The 7865-nt window shown below is 39.9% G+C and overlaps 1 long non-coding RNA gene across 1 annotated transcript in view; it reads right to left on the bottom strand.

The window, feature by feature from the left end:
• Nucleotides 1-1353: 1353 nt before the first annotated feature.
• LOC105001764 overlaps nt 1354-7865 on the bottom strand; it is a 10204-nt gene continuing 3692 nt past the window's right edge. The window contains exons 2-3 of the long non-coding RNA XR_826896.1: nt 3295-3387; nt 1354-3129 (exon numbers count right to left, since the gene is read on the bottom strand). This is a non-coding gene — a long non-coding RNA (uncharacterized LOC105001764). The remainder of the gene's footprint in view (nt 3130-3294; nt 3388-7865) is intronic.

Below are 7865 nucleotides of genomic sequence, written 5' to 3'. Positions count from 1 at the left end.
TTATAATAAAGGAATATGTAATATTTCTAATCCCTTTGATGTGATTTAAAATTTTAATTCTTGACTTTGAAATTGAGCAGGATCCTGCTGGGCCCTCCTGGGTACAAAAGCCCCTCCATGTCTCCTGTTTCTTGTTTGCAAAAAAAGGCTTTAATCTCCTAGGCCTTCCCTGAGTTCCAAAGAGCAGGGTCAAACTGTTACTAATTAGGGAAGTGAGAGAATACAGAAACAAAGGAAAAGCAGTAAAGCAAGAAAAGTAATGATAGTGGAAAAAAAAGAGACCTAGTTTTTCCTCAAGAGATACACCTAACAATCTGATGAATATCTCCCTGTTGGTCTACAGAAATTAAGATCCCCCTACGGAGAAGGCAATGGCAACCCACTCCAGTACTCTTACCTGGAAAATCCCATGGGCAGACGAGCCTGGTAGGCTGCAGTCCATGGGGTTGCTAAGAGTCGGCAGGACTTCACTTTCACTTTCACTTTTTCACTTTCATGCATTGGAGAAGGAAATGGCAACCCACTCCAGTGTTCTTGCCTGGAGAATCCCAGGGACGGGGAAGCCTAGTGGGCTGCTGTCTCTGGGGTCGCAGAGAGTCGGACACGACTCAAGCGACTTAGCAGCAACCCAAATGGAAGAAGGTGACTACATGCTGACCACAAGCACACAGACCCCTGACTGGTTGGAACCAGAAAGCTGATGGTTGAGATTCCTGAAAGATCATGCTGTTACCTCACCACTAACCAATTAGAAGAAAGTCCATGAGTTGAAACCCTCATCCCAAATGTTGCCTTTAAAAACCCTTCCAGGAAAGCCACTGGGGGTTGGGTCTTTTGAACACAAACAGCCCTTTATCCTTGCTTGTGTCAAGTCGCTTGCTCAGTCATGTTCCACTCTTTGGGACCCCATGGACTATAGCCTGCCAGGCTCCTCTGTCCACAGGATTTTTCAGGCAAGAATACTGGAGTGGGTTGCCATTCCCTTCTCCAAGGGATCTTCCCAACCCAGGGATCGAACCCAGATCTCCCACACTGCAGGCAGATTCTTTACTGTGTGAGCCACGGGGGTTGGGGCCCTGCAAATAAATACTGTACTTTCCTTTCCTACAACCTAGTGCCAGTAGGTTGGCTTTGCTACAAGGCAGGCAAGTGGACCCAAATTCGGTTCAGTAACAACTTCTCAAAAAATAACTAGAGCTTTACTATTTCCTAGAAGACAGGAGAAAGAAAAAAGCCTCTCAATCTGTCAAATTGGATAGACAGGTCAATCAGTTATATTTCTATTCAGAACTCACAGTTATACTGGCCATACTACACAATTAGATTATACTGGATGATAAGACATCTCTTCAGTTAGTTTCTGTGATATAGTTATTTTTATTTTATATGGAAGTACAGCCACTTAAGAATGTTGTGATAGTTTCAGGTGGACAGCAAAGGGACTCAGCCATATATATACATGCATTCATTCCCCCCAAACTCCCCTCCCATCCAGGCTGCCACATAACATTGAGCAGAGTTCCCTGTAGGACAGTAGGTCCTGTTGGTTTTAAATATAGCAGTGTGTACATGTCCATCCCAAACTCTGTAACCATCCCTGTCCCCCACCCTTCCCCTGGGCAACTGTAAGTTTGTGAGACTGTTTCTGTTAAATTAATAAGTTCATTTGTGTCATTTCGTTTTAGATTCCGCATATAAGAGACGTCATAGGACGTAGTAAGAAATACATATTTGGCCTTTGGTTCCTGGCCCAAAGTTCTAAACACTTGGAATTTCCTGAGCAGCCAGCAATGTGTGCACCTTTTGTTACAATACTTGATCTCTTGTCCTCAGTTCCTTAGATCACTCCAGAGCCATCAAGGTGAAGATATCTTATTCATAACAAGCCCCCTTCCCCTACAGCTAGTTCTGTGTTAATGAGGTGACTTTTGCAGAGCACCTAAGGATGCTGCTGGTTGCCAGGGGAACCAATTCAAACAGAGAACTTTTCAGTCCCACTCTGTCCTAGGGGAGAGGAAAGAAGGGACTGGACGTTGAATCAATCACCTATGGCCGACCAAAAGTTTAATCAATTGTGCCTATGTAATGAAGTCTCCACAAAATTTTAACAGGATGGGTCAGAGAACTCCTGGGTTGGTGAACAGGTAGAGAGTTAGGACAGTGGCACACTCGGAGAGGGCATGGAAACTTTGAGTCCTTTTCTGATACCTTGCCCTATGCATCTCTTCTATTTTGCAGTTCCTGAGTAATATCCTTTTATAATAAAACAGTAATCTAGTACATAAAATGCTTCTCTGAGTTTTTTGAGCCACTTTAGCAAATTAACCAAATCCAAGGATGGCATATGGTGAGAAGCATAGGTGATAACCTAGACTCACAACTGGCTTCTGAAGTGGGAGTGGGAGTCTTGTGGGGACTGACTCCTTAACCTATAACCCAAGGAGTGGGTCCTAGGAACCTCTGATTTGTAGCTGGTCATCAGAAGCACAGGTAATAACCTGGGCTCACAATTTTCTTCTGAACTATAGGATGGTCTTGTGGGACTGAGTCCTTAACCTATGGAATCTAATACTGTCTCCAGATACATAATGTTAGAATCGAGTCAAATTGTAGGACACTCAGCTGATGTCAGAGAATTGCCGATGTGGGGAATGCCCTCCCACATATATACACCCCACACACAGGAATTAGTGACAGAATCTTTAGGTCCCCAAAATGGGACTTATTTGCCTAAAGGGTTTATAAACTCTTTTATAAGGAAAAAAACAAAAACCACATAATTTTGAATACTAAATACACACTATGATACTCAAACACAAGACATAAATAGGCTTCCTCAGCTGTGGCTGATTTTTATAAAATGAGCACAACAATTAGGCTGGAGACTACTCAGATATTTTACCTATACGTGTGGTTTCCATGAAGGGATCTTTACTTAGAAGTCCAAGCATTAGCTACCCAGAAGATGCTGTTGAAAAGGGCAGCTGTGGTTCTCCCAACTTTTTGCTTGCTTGCTTAAGAGCGAGCATTGGGCTGCAGTTATTATCATCCAGCAGAGATGGCAGGAACATCATCAGTAGATTCAGGGAGGTAGGAGTCACAATATGTGAGGCTTATGAGGAAAACAGACTATGAAGGAAAAAAGAAGCAAAATTATATTAGTGAACTCTCCTAAAAGGAGTGCTATCAATGCAAAGGTAATGTCTATAGCTATAACAATTTCTTATTTATGATCCTTTAATATTTGCTTACATCACATTTCTCACAAACATGTTAAAGTTAATATGTATGTACCTGTCTCTCCACAGGACTCTAAGAACCCCAAACCTCAGAATCGTATACTTGGTGAAATTGGATAAGGGGCATTTCCAGTATGTACGCCAACTCCTAAAAATAGAAAATAATATTAATTTACATAGGCTTTGGTTTAATTTTTCAACAGATCTTAATACAGGGTAGTAAGTGATCTCTCATTGAAATGCTGTTAATTTTTTTGTCTTTGCATATCTTACTTTCTCTGCTGAAACAAACTGGGGGAATAAAAACCAGAAGTAATAAAAATCTACTAAGAGAAAATGTGCCTCTCTGGATTAGTCTAGTCAAGGCAGAAAACACTTATGTAATATTGCATGTTAATCAGAATTAATATAAATCAAGAATTATAAATTACAGTTGCACTTGAGCTAATTTGAATTATTCTGACCATGTCAGAAAAACTATGATTCAATGTTCTCAAGCAAAATCATAGTTTTGATGTTTATGAGTTTGAGAAGTCTATTTTTATCCAACAGAGCCAACTGTTTGATATTAAATCCATCCTAAAAAATACCTGTGTATAATGTCATTGATTTAAAATATAGTAAAATGAGATTAAAACGTTATTGAAACACTGAACAGCTTTTAACAATATACATAAATCAGATAATTAACATTAGTTAGTGGAAGACTTACAGTTAACATTGTCAAGCATTTCAATTTTAGGTGTCAGAACTGAAAACAGGGCAAAGACCCCATCATTTTGTGATGACACAGGTCTTTCAATTAGACTAAAAGTAATAATTATTCATACATTGATAGATAACTGTATGTTTCAATAGCTAAATCAAGCTTAGAAACACAAACGTGGCACTGAAGTAAATGGACATGGAAAATTTTACTTGTATTGCTGCTGCTAAGTCACTTCAGTTGTGTCTGACTCTGTGTGACCCCACAGACGGCAGCCCACCCGGCTCCCCCGTCCCTGGGATTCTCCAGGCAAGAACACTGGAGTGGGTTGCCACCTCCTTCTCCAATGCATGAAAATGAAAAGTGAAAGTGAAGTCGCTCAGTCGTATCCGACTTGTAGCGACCCCATGGACTGCATCCCACCAGGCTCCTCCATCCATGGGATTTTCCAGGCAGGAGTACTGGAGTGGGGTGCCATTGCCTTCTCTTACTTGTATTGCATTGGCCAAAAAGTTTGCTCAGGTTTTTCTTTTTGTATTTATTTTTAACTGGAGGACAATCAGGTTTTTCCACAAGATGTTACAGAAAAACCCAAACAAACTTTTTGGCCAATGCAATATCTTTCTCATTCTTTTCCTCTCAACCTTCTTCACCTCAGTGAAGTGGTAACTCTTTTAGTAGTTTAGGACAAAAACTATGCATTGATAGCTGATGCTGTTCTTACTCTCACCCAAACCTTGAGTAAATTCTGTTAGATCTGTCTTTGGAATATATTCAGAATATTCTCATCAACTTTAACCTGGGTCTCCCGCATTGCAGGCAGACTTGTCTGAGCCTTGCTATCAGCTGTCATTTCCAGCTTTGGACTATTACAATAGTATTTAATCCTAAAGTGTTAATTACTTTAGTTGTTCGTCCATCCACCTATACAACCAACAACTACTAATAAACAATCACTTAAATCAGACACTATTTTAGGTACTTAAGTACACAGAATTATCTCTTTGGCCTTTCCAAAAGGAATGCCTCTTACACATCCTAAATTTATTATGATATATTGTTTCAGGACATAACGATGAGGGGACTAAACAGTCAATAATGAGAAAATTAGTGACTCAGTAAGGAATCATTTTCTAAATCAAGATTCCAATGCTTTGCTTCTAAACTGGAAAACCTAACTGATATGTCCATTAAAAATATTCTGATAAACCACTGTAAGTAATGATTTTTGGCATACAACATTGAAGGAATAAAAATTATTAAAGGACATTACTGTGTAACATTTTTTAACTCCTCTCAAATAAACAGACATTTTGGCCTTTACATCTCTTAAGTTGAAAAAGAGAAAAAGAATTATGTTGAACTCTGTCAGATTACAGCAATAAATAATACTCATCTGTGAAAACTTTACCTAAATGATAAAAAAATCCAATCTCTTAAGAAATGTATTTCAATGAAGTATTATTTTTATAATGCTCAAAATGTGACATTTATACTTTGAGCAGATGTATACTAGTAACAGCTGTAATGATACAAAGTTTCTTTGAATTGACAATGTTCATAACATTATAATCACAAGATATGCAATAAGTGTAAATACACACACTTTTTATGCTGTAGAAAAGAATGCTAAACAATAAAGCTTTCATACCTAAAACCTTACTACCTAACAGCAGAATTTTGTAGGTCAGAATTTCTCAATAGCATATCATTATTGACATTTTGGGCTGGTTAATTCTTGGTTGTTGGAATTGCCTTGTACAGTGTAGGATGTTTTGCAATATTCCTGGCTTCTTCCCACTAGATACCAATCCCTACTCCTTGGTTATGACACCAAAAATGTTTCCAGAGGTTGTCCAATGTACCCTTTCCCCACCAAGAGGCAATATTCCCTAATTGAGTACCACTGCTACAGGGGACCCATTGATGGATCACAGCCTTGTCATGGTGAAGGGGCTTGAGTAACTCAATGAAGCTAAGAGCCATGCCATGCAGAGCCACCGAAAACAGATGGATCATAATGAAGAGTTCTGACAAAACTTGGCCACTAGGGGAGGGAACTGCAACCCGCTCCAGTATTCTTGCCATGAGAGCTCCATGAACAGTATGAAAAGGCAAAAAGATACGAAACTGAAAGATGAGTCCCCAGGTCAGAAGGTGTACAATATGCTACTGGGAAAGAGTAGAGGGCAATTACAAATAGCTCCAGAAAGAATGAAGAGGTTGGGCCAAAGCAGAAACGATGGTCAGTTGTGCATGTGTCTGGTGCTGAAACCAAAGTCTGATGCTGTAAAGAACAATATTGCATAGGAACCTGGAATGTTAGGTATTCAATGGACATAAATTTGAGCAAACTGCGAGATAGTGGGCTTCCCTTGTGGCTCAGCTGGTAAAGAATCTGCCTGCAATGTGAGGGACCTGGGTTCGATCCTTGGGTTGGGAAGATCCCCTGGAGAAGGGAAGGTTACCCACTTCAGTATTTTGGCCTGGAGAACTCCATGTACTATATAGTCCATGGGGTTGCTAAGAGTCAGACAGGACAGAGAAACTTTCACTTTCACTTCCAGGAGATAGTGGAAGACAGAGGAACTCAGTGCACTGCAGTCCATGAGGTCACAGAGTCAGCTACAACTTAGTGACTGAACAACTACAACAGCAGCTACAGGGGATATAATAACGACATAATGTAAAACTTTAATTTTCTAAGAGCAAGTTCATTTTTTAAAAAATATATGATGGGTATTTCATTAAATTCTTTTCCTCTATTTCTTTACATTGATCACTGAGGAAGGCTTTCTTATCTCGCCCTGCTATTCTGTGGAACTCCACATTCAAATAGGTGTATCTTTCCTTTTCTCCTTTGCCTTAAGCTTCTTTTAAAACAACAGAATGGAAAGACTAAGAGATTTCTTCAAGAAAATGAGATACCAAGGGAACATTTCATCCAAACATGGGCATCATAACGGACAGAAATAGTATGGACCTAACAGAAGCAGAAGATATTAAGAAGAGGTGGCAGGAATACACAGAAGAACTGTACAAAAAAGATCTTTATGACCAAGATAATCACGATGGTGTGATCACTTACCTAGAGCCAGACATCCTGGAATGTGAAGTCAAGTGGGCCTTAGAAAGCATCACCAGGAACAAAGCTAGTGGAGGTGACAGAATTCCAGTTGAGCTATTTCAGATCCTGAAAGATGATGCTGTGAAAGTGCTGCACTCAATATGCCAGCAAATTTGGAAAACTCAGCAGCGGCCACAGGACTGGAAAAGGTCAGTTTTCATTCCAATTCCAAAGAAAGGCAATGCCAAAGAATGCTCAAACTACCACACAATTGCACTCATCTCACATGCTAGTAAAGTAATGTTCAAAATTCTCCAAGGCAGTCTTCAGCAATACGTGAACCATGAACTTCCAGATGTTCAAGCTGGTTTTAGAAAAGGCAGAGGAACCAGAGATCAAATTGCCAACATCCTCTGGATCATGGAAAAAGCAAGAGAGTTCCAGAAAATCATCTATTTCTGCTTTATTGACTATGCCAAAGCCTTTGACTGTGTGGATCACAATAAACTGTGGAAAATTCTGAAAGAGATGGGAATACCAGACCACCTGACCTGCCTCTTGAGAAACCTATATACAAGTCAGGAAGCAACAGTTAGAACTGGACATGGAACAACAGACTGGTTCCAAATAGGAAAAGGAGTATGTCAAGGCTGTATATTTTCACCCTGCTTATTTAACTCATATGCAGAGTACATCATGAGAAACACTGGGCTGGAAGAAGTACAAGGTGAAATCAAGATTGCTGGGAGAAGTATCAGATATGCAGATATGCAGATGATACCACCCTTATGGCAGAAAGTGAAGAGGAACTAAAGAGCCTCTTGATGAAAGTGAAAGAGGAGAGTGAAAAAGT

The sequence above is a fragment of the Bison bison genome, unplaced genomic scaffold (genome assembly GCF_000754665.1).
Source record: "Bison bison bison isolate TAMUID 2011002044 unplaced genomic scaffold, Bison_UMD1.0 scf7180017864384, whole genome shotgun sequence".
In the NCBI taxonomy this organism is placed as follows: Eukaryota; Metazoa; Chordata; class Mammalia; order Artiodactyla; family Bovidae; genus Bison; species Bison bison.
This window is presented reverse-complemented; position numbering and strand designations above follow the sequence as displayed.